General features: G+C 40.7%; 1 protein-coding gene and 1 pseudogene across 1 annotated transcript in view; one reads left to right on the top strand and one right to left on the bottom strand.

The window, feature by feature from the left end:
- The window catches only part of Trpm3 (transient receptor potential cation channel subfamily M member 3), a 903,922-nt gene that overhangs the window by 604,286 nt on the left and 279,395 nt on the right, over window positions 1–20,241 (bottom strand). The gene's annotated exons all lie outside the window — the stretch shown is intronic.
- On the top strand, window positions 11,775–11,870 carry LOC127190272 (uncharacterized; annotated as a pseudogene).

Below are 20,241 nucleotides of genomic sequence, written 5' to 3'. Positions count from 1 at the left end.
CCACCATCCTTTTTTCTTTAATTTTTATAGTACTAATCGGTTGCTACTGAACCAACTGGCCCCAGACTTTATGTACCCAGTGGTTTACGGCAACAATATATATTTATTGTCAAACAATTCCTATAGGTCAGAAACATCGTGCAGCATGACTGAGCAGAATCTCACTCAAGATGTGTACTGAGGCTGCAGCCAGGGTCCTGGGGAGCTGGGCCTTTAGAGGTTGCTCACTAGCATACCCAGCTGGCAAGGTCTGAGTTCTTTATAACAGTCAAACCTTTCTACGAAGCTAAGGTGCCCTTACAATGGGCCAGCTGGCTTTCCTCAGAGGCAGTGAGCCATGACAAAACAAAGCAACACCACAGTGTCTTATGTGGCTCAGCCTTGAACTCACCTCATTTTCAATCGGTTACATAGAGGAATACAATCAAGTGTATGAGGGAACCGCAGAAGGGCAGGGACAACAAGATGCAGGAACCACTGTTAATGCTGTCACCACCTTAGTGCTGCATCCCACACTGGAAGATTCTAAATATCCACATATATTCTGCCCTGGCTGCCAGGACAAAACACTAAAGATGCAGGGGGCTTAGACACAGAACCTCCACCCCTCCACCTGTACCTCAACACTGCATAGTCCATGATTCTGAAAAGCACACATTCAAGACGAAGTTCAGGCAGCATTAGTTTCTTCTGAAGCCTTTCATTGGCTTGCAGGGTTTATTTTCTTCCTACCTTCACCAGGTCTTTCTTGTTTTCCTGTCTGGGTCTTAACCTCCTCCACGTGAGAAAACCTGATGCATTGGATTGGGGCCTCCCTTAATGTTGCTTTAGCTTTCGTTCTTTGAAGACCTCATCTGCTATACAGCCGTGTTCTGAGACACTAAAATCTATGTCTTGAATGTGTGAATTTGAAAGATACATACTTCAATGCATATCAGCCTATTTCCCTCACAATAGATGTCTTCCCGTCCTGGCATTTGTTAAATCAAATATTCAGCCTCCTACTTGGATTTCCCATCTTTTCCCAACAACTACTAACCTGAATTGTGCCTAATAGTGCACAGCTGTCAATCTAGCATTTGGGAAGTTGAGGCAGGAGGATTGGCCAAAGGCTAGCCTCAGCTACAGAAGGAGTTTGAGGCCAGCCTGATCTACAGGAGATCTTGTCTGAAAAATCAAATGAACTAACTAAATCAAACTAACTAAAATAAAACAAGCAAACCCTAATAGTAAATAAGCAAGCAAACAAATATATCTATATAGATGATGTAGTTTCAGAGAAAATTCTGGCAAGTACTCCAACTTCTTTAGCACAGCTGTGGTTTTCCATGTGTGATCTTGCCCCTTATATGAAATTCAGTCTAGCTCCTCACTATGCTGTCTGGTCCCCACCCCACCCACCCCCCCAGCCTGCTTCTTGCTTCTTAATGTTGCAGCCTTGTCATCATGCAAGACTTATGTCCTTGCCCTCCTCTGTAGATAATTTGATGTACTGCTGCAACACTGCCTCATTCTCCAACTCTGAAGTTTCTTCCTATTGCCTTTCATCAAAGACCTATCTGTCATTCTATTAGGTCCTTCCTCCTCCTCTGCCCACTCATTCTTTGCACCTTAACTGTGTTTTTTCACAGTACAGTCTAAGTTATGATTTGAGTCCTAAATTATGAGATCCATTATTTGTTCTCTGCAGTACATACCATAGTGCCACAGTGTATATAGTACATAATCTATATACGTGTGTTGGATAAGTGGGCAAATGATTACCAATTAGGTGAGCTTGTGCAGCATGACTGACAGATGCGCCAGAGAAATAGGAGCAAGCGTGGAGCCTACGCTTCATGATTTATATTTTCCAGAGATTCTGATCACTAATAAGATCAGTTTGTTACTCTGGTGATCTAATTTCAGTAAATTACTTTAATTACATTGGAAATTACTGGTAAGTGTTTGTTTTCCTTAGATAGGGGATGCTGAGATTCAGATATTCCATCTGCAATGTTTAGTGGTGAACCATGCAGAAGGGGGAAAAATGGATAAGCTTCCCCAAGGTTCTCAAATTGCAAAGGACTCTGTTGAGGCACACTGCTACTGGGCATGCCCCCATGAAGGCAACACATAATCCTCATTGTAGTAAGACAGTACATATGCAGGACTGAGTTTACTACATGATTTATGACTTCCTTGTGTGTTGAAAAGGCATCCTCTCTTTGCCAGAAAAGCGTATTACCTGCCTGTGATATAAAAAAGCCTTGAGTAGTGATTATAAAGAATAAATATCTCAGCAACTTTCTATGGTGTACAGCATAGTAAATCCACAGACACAACTTCCATAAATGCTTCTCGTGACACACAGGTTACCTGCCCATGACCTCAGTGCGTTGGTTACTTGGTGCTTGGAAATGTCTCTTGGATGAGAGTTGGACCATCTGACCTTTAGAGTTGGATACACATAGCCATCTCTCTATGTAGACTGTGGCAAAACATTTAAATGCTTCAGGGATCAGCTTCCTTTCCCATAAACTGAGATGAGAAGGTTCAACTTGTTTTGTTTCTTTCAACCCAAGAACATATCAATTTACCTCTCTTCTTCACTCCCTTCTACTTAAGTTTGCACAAGGAAATAAAAAGTGGTATGGACATAACATCCTGTAATAACCAAATTCATGTAATAAGGTGCTAGGGAATGTCAACTACTGATTCCCATCTCCTAGATTGCTTCCTTGATCTTCTGAGACTCTTGAGGGGATGAATCACATCCTCATCCTTCAAGTCATACTAGGTGATATATACATACAAGAATAGGGGATACACACCGTGTAGGTTTAGACGCAGATAGACATATTGTCCAACCTGGAAGAAATTATGCGTGCTTCTGCTAAAGACAGACACCTGATAGCATTAAGATATGTGTATCCTGAAGCAGCTTTGTGAGCTGCATAAGAAGTGGGTCTGCTTGGTCTGCGGTCCTGAGGCTTTCCCATAGATAATGCTGACTGACCTACGCAAACCCTTCTTACGCTCTTGGATGGAAGGTTCTTTCCTTTGTCTGAATAAGGATGAAAGTAGGTCTTAGGGAGGCTCAGTATGACCCAAGCAATTTCCCAGATCATATCTCTTAGAAATACTTCTGTCTGGAAATTTAATAGTCTTCTATTGTATAGGCATTTTACTTCAGAAACCTGGTTCTTTTCCTTCCTTTCCTTTCTTTTCTTTTCTTTCCTTTTTTTTTTTTTAATGGCTAGGATGAAAACACGTGGATAATAGTGGGAAGTGCAAATTTTATATTTGTATTTACTAGATGGTCTGAAAGATATGTTTCGTACTATAGATATAAGTGTTTCTGATAAGTCTTAATTTTTTCTTTTCAATTTGGCAGCATAGAAACGAGCACAGCCCCCAAGCAAAAGATAGAAAACAACCAAAAGATGACTAGCAGAAGGTTCCCCTTTATATTCCACATAGGAGGGGTGGGATATAACTATCACACTACTGATTGTTCATTGCAATAAACGATTAGCTGAAATTCACCACATATTGAAAAGCAATGCCTTTACTGCTCCCACTGTGCATCCCAATGTGTTTCTATGAAGCAAAAAGCTACCATCACCCTCATTTGACTCTCAGCAAGCCTGCTTTAGTCTATCTATGCCACAAACAATGCCTGGCAAAGATGAAGGCCAAGTGTTTGGGGACTGAATCTGCTCTCCTCCTCTGCATACCTCGTCATTCTCCTGAGCCAAATCACAGCTTCCTCTCCCTCTTGCAGGGGCTGTCACGTCCTCCTACTTTATTTTCTGGTACTCTGGTTTAGTTGTGGTTGTCTCCTCAGACCTCACTTCTCAGGTCACCACAATGTAGAAAAATCAACCAAACAAAACTGACTCCCTTTTTCTCATCCTATTACTAAGGACATGCTCTGTCTGTATTCTCCATGATTAAATACTGTCAATATCAAGGTGCATACAGTGTATATTTACCTGCGATGACTATTTGTTTGTTTAAAGAGACCTTATAAGCCCAACATATTTCTAAGTGGTAGAACTTTAAACAACAAGACCATGGGAAGGTGGCCAAGAAAATGGAAGGGTGTTTTCATTGGTATGGATGCTTCAGCAGCATGGTATCTTTAAGTTGCCTTGCACAACCATCTTCGTTTTGGCAGAGGAACTTGGTTGGGATTTCCTCTCTCTTTAGTGCACTTCGAGAACATTGATGTTATTTCTGAATAACACCTTAAAGCATTCCAGCTCTTGTTCCAAGAAGAGTTAATGTTTTCATTGATAAAACTTTCTACCAACCAAACCTGTGGCCAGAAAAATATAATACAATGGGATCCCAAAGATCTTGGGCTGAACAACTGAATGTGACTGCATTAGAGAAAATGTGTCTCCCCTGAAGTGGTGCTTTTTATCCTCCTTCTCTTGAAAACAAAAGAATAACAGCAGACCAAAACAAAACAAAACACCAAATATGGAATATTTAACATTTCACACAGTGAAACCTAGCTTTTATTCCTTTTTTATTGACTATATTCACCACAGTAGAAGAACAGAACAGCTTTGCTAACATAATTATTGATACGCTTTGCAAAGTTTTCCACAGATAAACACTTGAAAACACATAGCTCTTCCAATTTTAACATTCAGGGCATTTAAATGCTTTCAAATATTACGGATTTCACTATAGCTCAACATTCTACAGGAGAGTGTCCACCCACGTTGTTCCATAAATTTGCAATTTAAATATGGCAAAGGAAAGGCCAGGGAGATGGCTCTTTGGGTAAGGTGTCCGCTACAGACGCACAAGAACCTGAGTTCAGATCCACTGTCCCCACCCAGGAGCCTGCTGTGGTGCTGTGTGTGCTCCTCTAACCCCAGGGGGATAGCAAGGGCATCCTCTGCGCTCACTGGCCAGCCTGTCTGGCCTAATCAATGTCCTCTAGATTCAGTGAGAGATCTTGTTTTAGGGACTAAAATTAAGAGTACAGAGGAAGCACGTGGCATCAAACTCCGGTCCCGGCATACCCATACAGATACAGAAAGTTATAAGAAGAATAATTTTTTTTGTTTTTTGTTTTTATTTTTTAAATTAAAAAAAATTTTTTTATTAATTTATTCTTGTTACATCTCAATGTTTATCCCATCCCTTGTATCCTCCCATTCTTCCCTCTCTCCCATTTTCCCATTATTCCCCTCCCCTATGACTGTTCCTGAGGGGGATTACCTCCCACTGTATATGCTCATAGGGTATCAAGTTTCTTCTTGGCAACCTGCTGTCCTTCCTCTGAGTGCCACCAGGAATTTTTAAGCAGATATTTTTTTGAAACTCACAAGGTTTCCTTATCAAAAGTTATGGTGAGTCAGCAGATGATTTGAACTGGATCTGACTCTGAAACTTCTTCCCTATAGTCTAGCTTCACGGTACTAGAAAACACTATACAAGCTGCAAAAGGTAAGATATTAAATAGTCCTACCCACATGCACCACCTATGAAGCATTATACTTACTAGCATGGCAAGATGTCCAGGAAAGATCAGTAAGTACCACTCACTTGTTGGTGGTAAACAAGAGCTATCAAGTTGGACTTATGGCCCTCTCAACTGGAGAGAAATTATGCATGGTACTGGAAACCTCATCAGCTTCCTGGGGCTAGTGAGGTCACCAACTCTACTATTGTCACTTTTCTAGATCATCAAAACTGCGTACTACATTCTAACTCTCACCCTTATTCCCACAGATGAGTGTGACTATCAACCCTGATCAAGGAAGCTTCTCTACAGCAAATGAAGTCCATCACAGAAAACCACAACTGGGCACAGCAGAACCTCATGAGCTCAGCCCCGAACTACATCAGAACTTTTGCATCCATGGCCAGGAGAACGTTAATGAAAAGGGAGGAGAAAGACCGTGAGAGCAAGAATACCAGGAAGTTGTCTGCGAGACAGTCTTTCCTAGAAATGGCTGCAGAAATAAGACAGGAATATTGACAATATTAATGGCCATGTTAACATGAAAGGAAATATATTCACAAGGTCTCAACCCTTGACAAAGAACTATTGGCAATTAATAAGTGCTCAGAGGAGGACTAGTCTCTCCCAGGGATGAGCTCCCTCTCTGACTGTCCAGTGCAGAGTGGTCAGCTCTGAGACCATGTACACACAAATATCAGAACATCAGCAGATTGTATTTATATATTTGTGTACACAGACACTCATATCACACAATAAGAATCAAAGAAAAATCAATAATGGTAACAAACATAAGATTTGTGCTTTAACCTAATCTATATTAGCATAATGTGATCTCATGACTTGGGGTTTTCAAAGATGACTTTGCTACCAGTTGTGGTAATACAAGTCTTTCATCATCCCAGCATTTGGGAGGCAGAGGCAGGTGAATCTTTGTGAGTTCAAGGCCAGTCTGGTCCACATAGTGCCTTCCAGACTAGGCAAGTCTGTATAATAATACTGTGTCTCAAAAACAGAATGGCTTTTCCTATTCAGGTTTTGTCAATTTAAAAAAGATATTTTATTATAGTTATAAAATATAATTAACTAGAGCAGTCTGTGGCATTTCTTCACAATGTTTTCTACATAATAATTTGCTTGCTTGAAAGGTTTCATTCTTTTGTCAAGGATTAACTGAAGAGATCTTTAAGGCATCTAAATATAGCTCTGAAGGGTAATTTCATGCATCTTACAGTGCATTACAGAAATGTGAAGATTCTCTCCCATGGAACAGGCTGAGCCATGGATGGACACTTTCCCACATTCTTTACCAATGTTATAGTCTATAAATTCCAAAATAATTTTCTACCTCATCACCAAATTAGTATGACTGTCAGAAGAAAAGAGGTTGGCCACAATGAAGCTATTTAAACTTTTCCTTTCATGACCCCCTTTTTTTTTTTTACACATTTTTTATTGAAAATAAAATAATTCATATTACTTCTCAATTGCCGTCCCATCCCATGCATCCTCCCATTCCTCCCTCCCTCCTGCTTTCACCCCATTCCTCTTCCCTATGACTGTGACTAAGGGGGACCTCCTCCCCCTAAATTTAATGCTAGAGTATCAAGTCTCTTCTTGATATTCTGTTATCTTTCTTCCGAGTGCCATTGGGACTCCTCATCAAGGGGACATGGCCAAGGGCACTAGAGTTTGTATGAAAATCAGTCCCCAGTCTCCACTTAACTGTGGAGAATGTTCTGTCCCTTGGCTAGATCTGGGTTGGGGTTTGATGATGACTGCACGTATTGTCCTTGGTTGGCGCCTTGATCAAGCAGAACCCTTGGGCCCAGATCCGCCCATCATAGTGTTCTTCTTGTAGGTTTCTAGGACCCTCTGGATCCATCTATTTTCCTATCTCCTATATTTTTCTCACCTAGAGTCCCAATAGGATGTCTTCACCTCTATCCCATTTTCCTGGTAAGTGAAGACTTTCATGAGACCTGACCCCTTTTTTATCTGAGAACATCTATAAGGCCCAGGTATACAAGGATATAAATAGGAATACAAACATTTTTTACATTTGTAATCATATAATTATATATCCTATATTTTAACTAGACAAAACATACGTATGAAAAGAGCAGTGTCAAATTTCTTCCAAGTTGGTGAATTATGTGTTAATATTTTAACCCAACAAGATGAGCACAGTATTTATCTCAACATTCTCTGCAAGTGCCATCTTTTGCATCTGAATAGGGGTCAGTGAATCATAAAGAATTTTATTTTCAGACAATTCTTTGGTGTATATATTATTTTACTATTAAAGATGAAAGCAAATTTATCTACTTATGAGATGGCATGCTTGTTCATTTTTACAGGAAGAATTAAATCTTTGCTGAGTACTTTCTACTGATGGATGTAGGTCATCTCTAGTCATTTTTGGTGTCGTTGATATTTTCATTTTTATCATTGTCAGTACTGAGGTAACCAGTTCACATAAACCGAAAGTACAAAATGGCAGAAGTATGTTTGGCACACCGTTTAAGACACTGGAAAAATCCATTTTGCTATTTATTGCCAAACTGGTGTCAGCAACAGACACAGAAGTTTTTAAAATACTGAAGATCAAAACAATACGATCTATAGATGTGCTAATCAGATACACACTGAGGACTAACACCAGAAAAATATCTTAAATATTTTTTCATAACTTAGCCACTACGTTTCCTTAAGAGCAGGAAACTGTGTATATAGGTGAGCACACTGCAAATTGTAACACAGATAGTCTGGAACTAAGCTGAGATGTTCCAGGTGATGTTCTATATTCTTCCATGGCAATGTACAGTGCAAAATGGACAGACTATGTGTTCAGAACCAAGGCTTCGGTGATGTCATGTTATAACTCAATCTGCTGCAGTTTCATGATCCCCACATCAGTTACAGCCATGACCTACATCTTAGGAACCTTGGTGGGGCCATTGGCTCCCAGCTCCTGGAAGGTAGGACTTATGAGTTATTCACTTTTCTGTACTTAGCACACACTTTAGTGGAGTATTAGATAAATGACTTGAATCAGTGAAAGAGTTAAAAATCATTCTAGCCATAACTGTTAGCCAACATCAGTACCATACAACTTTACTCAACTAATCTTTTATCCAAGTCATTATTGTCTCTGATACATTAAAGACCCACAAAATGTAACAAGGATGAATATATCTTCCCTCATTTGAAGCAAAGGTGGGAGTTTAAGGTGGCAGCTACTTCTCTTGAAGACTTTTGCAAAATAAATAAGTAAATAAATAAAAGAAGGCAGAATGGGATTGCATAAGTAGGGATAAGTATTAACATTTTTGGGCCAAACCAGAAGGATATGTAATCTCACCATCTGAGGATGGGGCTGCTGAAAGACCTTCATATAGTGGAATAGTGGTGCTTCCAAGGACTGGATTTTAACTGAACTCTTATGTATTCTAGATGGACATTAAATTTTCTATGATGAAATGTATTATGATGTAGGCCATACTTTCATCACTTGTCAAGTCATTAGGCCTTTTATGAACCTTGGGTACTCTATAAATTATTTCTTTTCTTTGCAAACATTAAAAGCTTTTAAGATGCTCCCAATTAACTTTCAGTTTCCCAAGAAAAGCAAAACCATTACATTGACTCCAAAGTATTACTTCTTTACATGGATGTAAGTTGATAATACATTATATATTTCAAGCAGACTCAATGGCTTACAAGCAGACCTCGCAGCAGCACACTCCACAGCTCTCCTGTTTTATGGCTTTACATTTGAAATCTCCTCTCTTGTTTATACCACCTAATACACAATGCTGTTGTTCCTGATAATTACTTTTGGGAAGATCAGGTAGCTGTTCTTAATAATATCTAGTCAGAACTTCAGTCAATTCTGCAAATAAAATAACTCTAGTTGGAAATTTTATCCAGCTGATAATTTTTATGTGGGAATTCTGGGATATGACATATTGAGGCTTCATTATCTCACTGGTTGGAAATGTCAGGAACTCTAAGCTGCTTTTGGAAAGAAAAAAGGAAAAGAGGTAGAGATAGAAATATCCTGAGAGATGCACGCAGACTTGCCTTATATTTCAACATTTAAGAAAAAGATTAGTTTGGACTTTGTATAAACTAATATTATTTTTACAGGTTCAAGGGAAATGTAGTGCTCATGATTTTACCCAGGACATTTGCTTCATCACACACCTTGCAGGGCTATTCAGTGATGTTCACTATGCCAGCGGGCACATGTAGAGTTGCTTTTAAAAGGAGATTTCAAGACAAAAACATAACCCACATTGCCTATGTGACGACCAGGGAAATCATTGCCCTTAATGATTAGTGCAGCAGAAAGATGTGGAGAGCAGCAGTTTAGATGCAAGTTTTGGCTTATCTTCAAAAAGACAAGCTCCTAAGGTAGGCACAGAGCAAGGCTGTGACCACAGGTGAAATATCTTGAGGAAATGGAGACACACTCCACTTAGATCACAACCACCACAGAGGAGAACTGTTCACTGGCCATTGGCAAACATCTCTAGGGGGAGTTCTGGTCTATGGAATGGCCAGCAGACTTAGGAAAAACTTAGGCTCCCATGGTCAAACTACTTGGATAAACTCAGTAGTGCTCTGAAAACTTGTCATTATCAGATTAAGTGGGAAGAAGGAACTATTAATTTAGGCTTGACTTTTGTCAACAGAATGAAGTGTCAGTGAAGGATCATGAATTTTGAAACAGGAACACTATGTAAGCTGGCTGTCTGGGAACTGACTTACTCAGTATTGAATGCAAAACCTGTCAAGGAAACATAAGTGTAGTCTACTGCTACCATTGCTAGTATTGCTACTACCTCCTGCGCAAAAAAAAAAAAAAAAAAAAAAAATAGAAGCAATAGCATGTTGCTTTTATAATTGTTAATTCTGCTTCTGCTACTATGACCTTTGTGATATGAACTGCATTTTACTTTCCATTATAAATTTCAAAGTTACTGTAAAGACATAAGCCATTTGACTAACAGGCTCTGCAAACGTCTTGGAGTTTCTATCATAAACACAGTGCTCTGCTAAGTACTCAGGGTGGGAAAGAGAAAAGGGAGTGCATCTAATAGAGAAAATAAAAGTGACACACTGGACACACTGGGGAGCAAAGTGATTAAAGGGGTGTGATTTAGTCATGTAGAGCATCTTTGGTTGCTTCTGACTTGTGTGTTAGGAGAAAGCCAATACCACTAAAGAGGATTGTGGAGGATGAGCAGGACTCAGAAGCTCAGGTTGATGGGGAAAACAGCCCAGGTTGTCACTTGTTGGAACAAAATGAGCAAAGGTGTGACAACCACAGCAGTGTCAGGGCCACAGCATGAGGAGATCGAGGACTAGCCCTGGAGAAGAGCTTGTGAAGGGTTCTACTGGCCAGACTAGGAAGTATGTGTGAGACATGAAGACACACGAAGGTTATTGTCTTCATGACGCATCGTCTCTGAACCCGAGGAACATAATCATGTCATCTCATCTATGTACCTGAGGAACACACCAGCTGCTCAAGACCACAGATAAGGCTAATACGGAAGAAGCGAAAAGAGCTTGCAAGTGTGTTGGCTACTATACCAAGTCAGTATAGCAGAGCCAATGGGAAGAATGGGAAAGAGGAACTATGAGGAGGTGAAAGGTCCAAAATTGAGCCTTTGCCTGAATAGGAGCCTCCTGGGGAATGGCTAAGAGCTTGGTAACTAGAAGGGCAGTGACTAAAAAGGCTCAGGAAAGAATAACAAGAACGCCAGCACATCAAAGCACCCAGGGAGAGGAGTGCTGCTGCAGGAGACACCAAGCTGCCCAGTGCAGGGAGATTTCTAGCAGAAGAGTACAGTTAAGACAATATAGCCACATGAAATGAAGACTGGCTTTTATTTTCTCTGGGAGTCAGAAGCTCAAATTACCAGTAGACAAAGAAGATGAGTGAGACAAAGTATGAGCGAGATTTTGGAACAATGTTTTAAGACACTAAATTATTTAGTGGTACTTAGATGGAGGCTTGGGAAAATGATTACTGAAAAATGTGCATTATTTGGTTGTCTGATATTCCACAGGGTGATTTGATCAACAATGGATAGAAAAGTAATTTCTGAAACACAAGTTCTATCACTATTAAGAATGGTTCCTGTGTGCTCGGAAGGCAAAAGCAATCAAATCTCTGGGAGTTCAATGACACTTTGCCTGGTCTACAGAGGTAGTTCCAGGACAGCCAAAGCTACACACACCCACACACGCGCGCGTGCGCGCGCGCACAAACACACACACACACACACACACACATACACACAGGTATGCACGCATACAACAACAGAGAAGATTAGCATGGCCCCTGTGCAAGGATGACATGCAAATTTGTGAAGCGTTCCATATTAAAAAAAAAAATGAACAAACAGCCCTGATGGTTAGATTTTAATTTCTACAATATTTATATCTAAGGAAAAAATTAGAAAGAAAAGTACATTTGCCAGATATATGAACAACATTGGTCACAGTTTGGATTAAAACTTCATTACATTTTTATTTAATAATTATTTTTATATACAAAAAATAATTAAATAAAATGTAAGAAAATTTCATGTAAGAAAATTTCAATGCCTGAGCATCTGTGTGTGTGACATGGCACGGTGGGGGTGGGGTGTGAGATAGCATGCTCTGTAGAGGTCAGATGGTGGCATTTGGAAGTCGGATCTCTCTTTCTATCAAGTGGGTCCCAGGATTTGAACTCTGACTGCCATGCTTGATAGCAAAGGCTTTTACCTACTTAGAAGTCTTGGGGCCCAAATTTTGGATTTTTGAATGGAAGAAAGTCAGTAAAGTGAGAGATCAGTCAGTAGACCATTGCATACAGAGTAAACAGCAGTCCTAAAGGTATGGCCCTTCATGTGCTTGGTATAAGGACTTAAGTTTGGAACTAAATGGAAAAACAAAGAGAAATAAACAAAGGCTTTAACAAATAACAACAAGGGCTGAATTGTCCTCCATGTAATAACCATTTATATAAATAACTGGTTTCACAGAATTTACTGACATTTGCCTACAATTATATCAACCTACTTTCACGGTATGAATAATAACAGGATTTATTTTGCTGTCTCAAAATTGGCCTCTGTAAATTCCAACAGTTTTAATTTATCTCCTTAATAGGGAAGATTTAGCTGTGAGACACTTTAATTAATGCTTTCTCTGCACTCGGTAGTTAGTTACCACCATTTTAGCCTCTGTAGGTTACATGTGCGCCACGTAATTTTAGTGTACTAAAAAGCAAATATAGGTTACTAAAAGGTTACCTCTCAGAATATTTAATAAAAGTAAAAAATAGCAGAACAGAAACCCTATTTCAAATGCCAGACTGTTGAAAAGCCAAATTCACGGAACACAGTCTAATGGTCTCTGAGACTCTAAAATGACGTCAGTAAGAAATAACAGTAGCTTGGAAAGCGATGCAACAATTCCTGTGACAATCTCCAGAGCAGCTGGCAGTTCAGTCCTCAGGGTGTTAAAGGTCAAAGCCACACTGGAGTGCCCCACCTCTGTGTCCAGGAGAACTGGGGTGACAAACCGGAGGAATCAGCAGAAAAAGGGCAGGTGTCAAAGACACAAGGTAACAGCAAACATCAAAAGGGAGGAACTGTGTTCGCCCTCAAAAGCAGGAAGGAAGGAGGGACACTCATGCTGAGGGGAAGATCATCTGTTGGTATTCATGCCAATTGAACCTTGTAGTCTAAGACATATGAGGCAATTATCATAAAATAAAGAGGGGCCCCTACAGGGTTATAGTTGGCTCCGAAATGTCCCTGAAGGCTTGTCTCCAAGGGTAGTTCTGCACTTGGTGGTACTACTGGGAGATGGTGAAACCTTTAGAAGATGAGGTCTAATAGAACGAAGTCAGACCACTGGGGACATGCCCTGAAAGAAGAGACCTGGATCACAGCCTCACCTTCCTCTCCCTCCCCATCCGGGCTTCCTTGCTACCTACCATGAGGCAACTGCCCCGCTCTGTCCCATGATCCCTACCTTGAGATGCTGTTTCATCAAAGACCTAATCCAAAATAGCCAGCTGGTCATCAGCTGAAACCTCTGAAGCACCAAACCCAAACAAACTTTTCCTCTTACAGTGGTGGACTATGCCTGGTATAGAACACAGAAGTCAATGACTTTCTGCTGCCTAGACACTGCCGGTGTCTTGGGATCGCTGCTCAAAAGCTCTGAACAATGCTTCAAAGCAGGAAAGCTCAGAAGTTGAAATATTTACTTGCTACCAAGTGGTTCATTTTACTAGCTAAATGAAAACCTTGAGGAAGATCAAATAGTAAGGGGTTTGCTGGGACGCAAAGCAGACCAGCCTTCCCTGGGCTAAAGGTCTAATCTGAGAGGTAGGTAGACCACCGTACTCTGAGAATTCCCAAACTCCTGAGATGCAAAGTACACTCTCATTGCTCTGGTAACTGAATTTGTTCACACACTCCCACACCACCAATAACTGTGAGCAAAGTAAAGCGTCAGCAGAGGTTGCTTGTCAACTCCAAACCCATTTACACTCCTTACATGTTTTCCACTGGGAAATTCTCCCCTTCGCTAAGTGACTTAGTGATAAGCTTAAGAGTTCAAGCTCCAATGGAAATCAAATTACCCTGCCACTGAGTGACCCAGAAATGAGTATCCAAGCAACGCTGGGCAAAGGAGCCTGAGGGTGATGCCTTCTGGGGCCTTTGGGTGGAGTTAGGCAGTCTCTTATTCCTTTGGACACTCTAGTATCTATGAATGACTGCTAGACACACAAAACAATCTCGTGATTAGGAGGGGACAAGGCAGAGAACAGAGCTGACAGGCTGCGTGCTAACTAACCTGTGACCATCCCACAGCACCTCCTTCCTTCACAGGTTAATTTAGCCGAGCATTTGTTTTCTTATGCTGCTGTTTGTTGCTAATCCAATCTTAACTGATTTAAGGGGCCAGCGGGGCGCATATCAAGCCTGTGTTTCCAGTTAATCGCAACTCTGTCATGTATTATTGTCTTGACTTCCCCAGTCTGCCATGACGCTCACAGAGAGGCTTGTTGTGCTAGTCACGTGCTATGTCCAATTACTGCTATACACTTGCATGGCCCGCTGTGGCTGTGAGCCTCCCAAGCACTGACATTTTGGAAGGACTCTCAAGACTTTAAGCACACGCTTTGTGTGTTTTGAAAGCAGAAGCTTTGAAAGAAGGAGGCTTTTTTTTTTTTTTTTTTTTTTTTTTTTTACAGAAAATACAAAGAAAAACCACTTGAGTATCCACAGATAAAAACATTCATGCAGGGATGGGTAAGGGAGGGCTCACAAGTACCCATCCCCCAGCCGAGGAGCTATTTGGAGGGAGGGTAAGAGTCCTTTTCCTTTGGGAATGCGGCCACCGGTAGGGTGCCCATGCTACGGTGGGTGACCCCACTCCCACACACATACAGGCAACACTGATTTGATTCCAAGTTATAAAAAGGAAAGAAGAAAGCATGAAGCTGAGAAGAGGACAGTTGAAGTGAGCTTGGGTGAGCGTTAGGGACACAATGGATATGACCATTATGCAATGTACATGTGTATGAAACTCTCAAAGAACAAATTAAAAGTATTGTATTAAAAGTCTTGTAGGAAAGTAGATGTAACTCTGGACAGATCATCTCTAATGGGCTTTAAGTCACCTCTGATTTGCTGTCTCACTGAAGGTGCTAAACGCAATGCTTCATGTGAAATGAATTCTCTGGCTTGAAAAGCTCTCAGAAGTTGCTCTCAGAATTGGCTGAGTGCTCCTAGCCTAACTCACCAGGAACATCTTCTGCACATGCTGAAAGAAGAACATCTAAATGTACAATCACTTAAACCTTTGTTTTATGTGTGCCCACCCTAAATTCTATTAGGGTCAAATTAAGCTAATGAAGATACCAGAAGAAAAGTTATGAGTCTCTTAAGGAACACATACGTAATTCTAAAACACTAATTTGCCTCCATTATTCCAACCGTTCCAAATTGTCGATTGCCTTGGAGCATCAATATGGCTGTGTATGTATTCTTAGAGAATTTTTAAAAGTCACAGGAGGTTTTCACAAACAATGGAAGTAGAAGGATGTGTTTAACTGCAGAAAATACACTTTGATGGTTCCTATGTGAAATCATAATATAATACAACAACACAAAGCTACAAAAAAAAAAAAAAAAAAAAAAAACAACAACAACAACAACAACAAAAAACCTGACTATGAAGCCTTAAAACAAAGACATCACACAAGAAAAAATATTTTCTTTATTGATATATGCAGACATCTTCTCATTGATTTTAAGAAAGTATTCTACACAGCTTTTCATTTCCTTTAAATATAAATTTTTCTCCCAGTTTAAAAGTATGGCTTAACTATAACGAAAGAAATTAAATTGCAATTAACATCCTTCAATGAATTGGTCCAAATATCATCTCCTTAGAAAAAAATACACATAACTGGAATCGCTTTCAGGGGGTCCTGTGAGACAGGGACAGCAGCAGAACAGAAAACAATGCAAACCGCATCCTAGAAGGAAACAGGGAGTCAAGGTGCTCTTGAAAACAATGGAGCGATGCCATCAAGTGGCTGAAGAAAGAATTCCTCAACTGAGGAGGGGTTTTCTTGGACACTGCCATCTGGCGGCTACAATGGGGAATTATTTTAGATTCCAGTGTTAACAATGAACTATTGCTTTCATGTGGCCATTAATTTAAGGTCTGAAAGGTCCCCATGGCCATTAACAGAGTAAAAAGTATTAACAGCTTTTATAATAAAAGTACTGAAAGAATTATACGGAATACTAACTATGCAATATCACTCAGCCTACGGGAAAGAAACATCTTGAAATTCATTTCATCTACTTTAAGAAATTAATTTGGTAAATCTCTTAACTAGTAAGATCAAAATGAAAAATTTATTTAATGTTATGCTGTAGATTTTAAATAAAATCACCAAATGCTTTTCCTTTCCATATTAATTAGAAACCTGATGGTTTTGTTATTTTTATCCACATCAAAATCTATCAATCATATAATAGATTGGGTACTAATCTGGGAATTTGTCAGACGACAATTAGCAGAATGGACTTAGTCCTTGCTGTTAAGTTCTTGTCATTGCCTGGATGCCCACATGTAGACGACATGTTAGGGAGCCTGTAAAGTCCTAAGTGAATGTGTATTCTCTGACATGGGCACAGCAGTGTCAAGAACTCCAGTGACTCAGTCCCACAGTAGTGGCAAAACCTTCCCAGGTGAAGCTCAGAGTGATGCCAAAGCCTTTCTCTGACACCTGTGTGGAAAATGCCCACCTTAGCTTTCTCTCCCACATGTTCATGGCCTGAGGACTACTCCCACACTGACAATTCCTACTGGGATAGCTGAGCCTGCCTTTGTTCAGTTATATACAATAACCCTGCCTCCCCCACTCAACTGTCTATAAAAAGACACAGAAGCTGAGGCTTCTGCATCACACAGCCCAGGACACTGATCCCAGCTTTTCTTTGTATGGGTCTCTGTTGTTTCTTCATTCCTTCACCTCCCCAGCTAGGTCAGTCCCTGGAAACATAATGGCCACAGCAGACACATATTCATCATCTTGCATAAAAACTAACTCCAAATAGATTTAAGACCTAATTGTGAAACCTGAAACACTAAAACTGCTAGAAGGAAACAGAGAGAGTACACCCCATGTGACATAGATAGGAAAGGACTTTCTCCATTTGCACATGAATTTCACAAATGGGACCTCATAAAACTAAAAAGCTTCTGCACCGCTAAAGAAACAACTGGGTAGAGAGGACACCCACAGAATGGGAATCTTTGCTAACTATACATTTGACAGAAAATTAATCCCCATAGGATATACAAAGAACTCAAAACGAAGATTCCAATGGCAACAACAGCAAATGGCCCATTCATAAAATGAGCTTGGGGCCTGAGCAGAGAATCCTCAAAAGGAAGAAAACAAAATGGCAAACAAACAAACAAACACATGTTCATTGACTCTAGTAATTACAGAAATGCAAATCAAGACATCTTTGAGATTTTATTCTATTCCAGCAGAGTGGCCAGGATCAACAGAACAACTGACCTCAAATGCTTGAGGGGCTGTAGCAAAAGGGAACCCTCATTCGTTGTCAGTGGGATTGCAAACGGGCACAGCCACTCTGAAAGCCAGTGTGGAGACCCCCCCCAAAAGGCTACATATAAAACTAGTGATCCAGCTATACCACTCTTTGGCATATGCCCCCAAGGACTTGACACTCTGCAGATACTTTCTGAGCCATGTGCATTGCTGCTGCTCTCTAGAGCCAGGAAGTGTAAAGAACTGTCTTGTCCTTCAACCAACAAATGACTAATGGAAATGCAGTAAACATACACTATGAAATAGTAGTCAGATGTAAACAATAATGAAATCATGAAAGTTTCAGATGAACTGATGGAGCTAGGAAAGATCAAATTGAATGAGGTAACCCAGACCTGGAAAGACAAGGGTCACATTTTCTCACTTATCTGCAGTTCCTAGCCCCAAATCGTCAGAGCTGAGTATATCACCTAGAGGAGCTACAGAAGAGAGAAAAGCAAAAGGGGTTCATGGGGTGCAGGGGGAGGGGAGAAATAAAGAAGGGAAAAGCAGGGTACAAGTGCTTTGAAGAGGGAAATAGGAAAAACAGGGAGAAGGGTGAGAAAAACAGAAAAAGAGGAAGGCTGGGAAGAAAGCAATGTCTGAAAAAGTCACAAGAAACCGTATTGGTACATGTCAATCTAAACTTACATACAGTACATACGTCTGTGTAGTGAGAATTGTTGGTTTCTTTAAAAACACAGAACTGTTACGGTAATGTGTTTTTGTTTTAATCCCAGGTGTGGGATATGGGCCTGCTTCACAGCAGCTGACTATGACTTGTCTCGTGCTCTGGCAGCAGCATGGTTTTGCCAGCTGAAGATGGTTTACATTTGGAATTCTGGGGACTCTTCAGAGGGTAGATAAATTCCAGAGCCGCAAGTGGAGGGGAGCCTACTGCTTCCCCTGCTGCTGCTGCTGCTGCCACCCAGAGTCCCTGGTCCTGCTGTTGGTTGCTGCTTGTTCCTGTTGCTCTTTGCTTTGCTCTTTGCTGGATTGCTGGTTGGAGATATCCTGATGACAAAAATCAAATTTTGCCCAACAAACTTGATGCTCCTAGTCAGCAGGAAGCAGGTTAGCAATATCAATGCTCACTGTTACCCCTAACTTTCTTTCTCTCCTACCTAGTATTGGGAGATTGGCAGGGATAGGGCTGGTGTAGAGAGGTAAGAAAAATAACCTAATAAATAGCTCAAAAGCACAGCTACATGTCTGTGAGTACATATATAGTTTAGATAAAAAAAATTCTATCTGTGCTGACAGCGCTCCTGGAAAGAACATCAATTACCTAGTAAAACCCCTAATACCAGGCATGACGAGGCCACTTTTGAGTTGTAGGGCACAGCTGGCCAAGAGATTCTCTAAATATAGGCTATTACTGTTGCCCTTACATGCTTTCCAGAGGCTGAAGGGGAAATCCTGTTGCTGGAGACACTTTGGATACAGTACACAGAGGATTCAAGCTGCTTCTAACCTGCAAGCCCCTTTCCTGAGGACTAACTTTCATAGAATCAGGAGCCACTCAAGCTTTCAAGGGAGGAAAGCAACCAACAGTCTGAACCAGCTATGCCACCTACGCGCTAAAAACAAGAGCATCGAATGATGACCCTGGGAGTGCAACGGTGACACTCACGGCTTTGTGGTCATCAGCAACTTTCTAAGTGGACTTAAGTCATGCTCAGTGAGAGGAAAACCACACGTGATCTTGGAGACCTGGCCACCTGCCCGGAGCTAGTGAAATCATGCATCTTGGAAGGGATGCTACAATCACTCCTCATCTAAAATGAAGTGATTCTTAACTGCATTTCATATATTTATCCTTAAGCCCACAGGTCTTGCCCTCCACCAAAGGAATCTCTCCTTGCAACATAGACTGTTACAGAAAACCACAATAGATCGACAGGCAGAGAACAAGTGACTGTGCAGTGCTCAGCTCCAACTGATGCATCTGCAGCAAGACTCCTGTACCTAAGCCTTGGGGATCAGAGCAAAAGAAGGGCAGAAAGATTTTAAGTTTCAGAGGATCTGGAATTTTGCTCTGAGATTAGATCTCCTAAAAATGTCAGATAAGCTACACCCATGAAGTCTTGCCAAGATGGCTGCCTAAACAGGACCTGAACAAGGACAATGCCAATAGACATGCTAATATGAAAAGGGGACAAATATCACGTGGCTTCACTCCTAGGCAAAAGACTGCAGGCAAATAGTATGTTCTGAGAACAGGAGAAATAGTTTCCCCAGGGAAGAGCCACCAAACTAGATATCCAATACTAGATTCTGAAATCATACACCTACAAATAGCTCTATATGGACTGAGAGCAGGTCATATTTGTGAGTTTAGGTATCTACAAGCAGACACACCACACAAGGCACACAGACACCCATGCACATGCACATACACACATGGAGGGAGGAAAGAGAAAAAGGAAAGATGATAAAATTATGTTTTAATTAAAAAAGAAAATTATCTTTTAAAAAAGAAGCTTATGGTTGAGACAGAGAAATGGCTCGGTGATTAAGAAGCCTTGCTGTTCTTGTAGAGGGGGCAGATTCAGTTCCCAGCACACATATGGTGGCTAACAACTGTCTTTTGGTCTCTTCTAATGTCCATGAA

Source organism: Acomys russatus, chromosome 5, assembly GCF_903995435.1.
Source record: "Acomys russatus chromosome 5, mAcoRus1.1, whole genome shotgun sequence".
Classification (NCBI taxonomy): domain Eukaryota; kingdom Metazoa; phylum Chordata; class Mammalia; order Rodentia; family Muridae; genus Acomys; species Acomys russatus.
The sequence above is the reverse complement of the archived record's forward strand: the minus strand, read 5'-3'. Positions and strand labels throughout refer to the sequence as shown.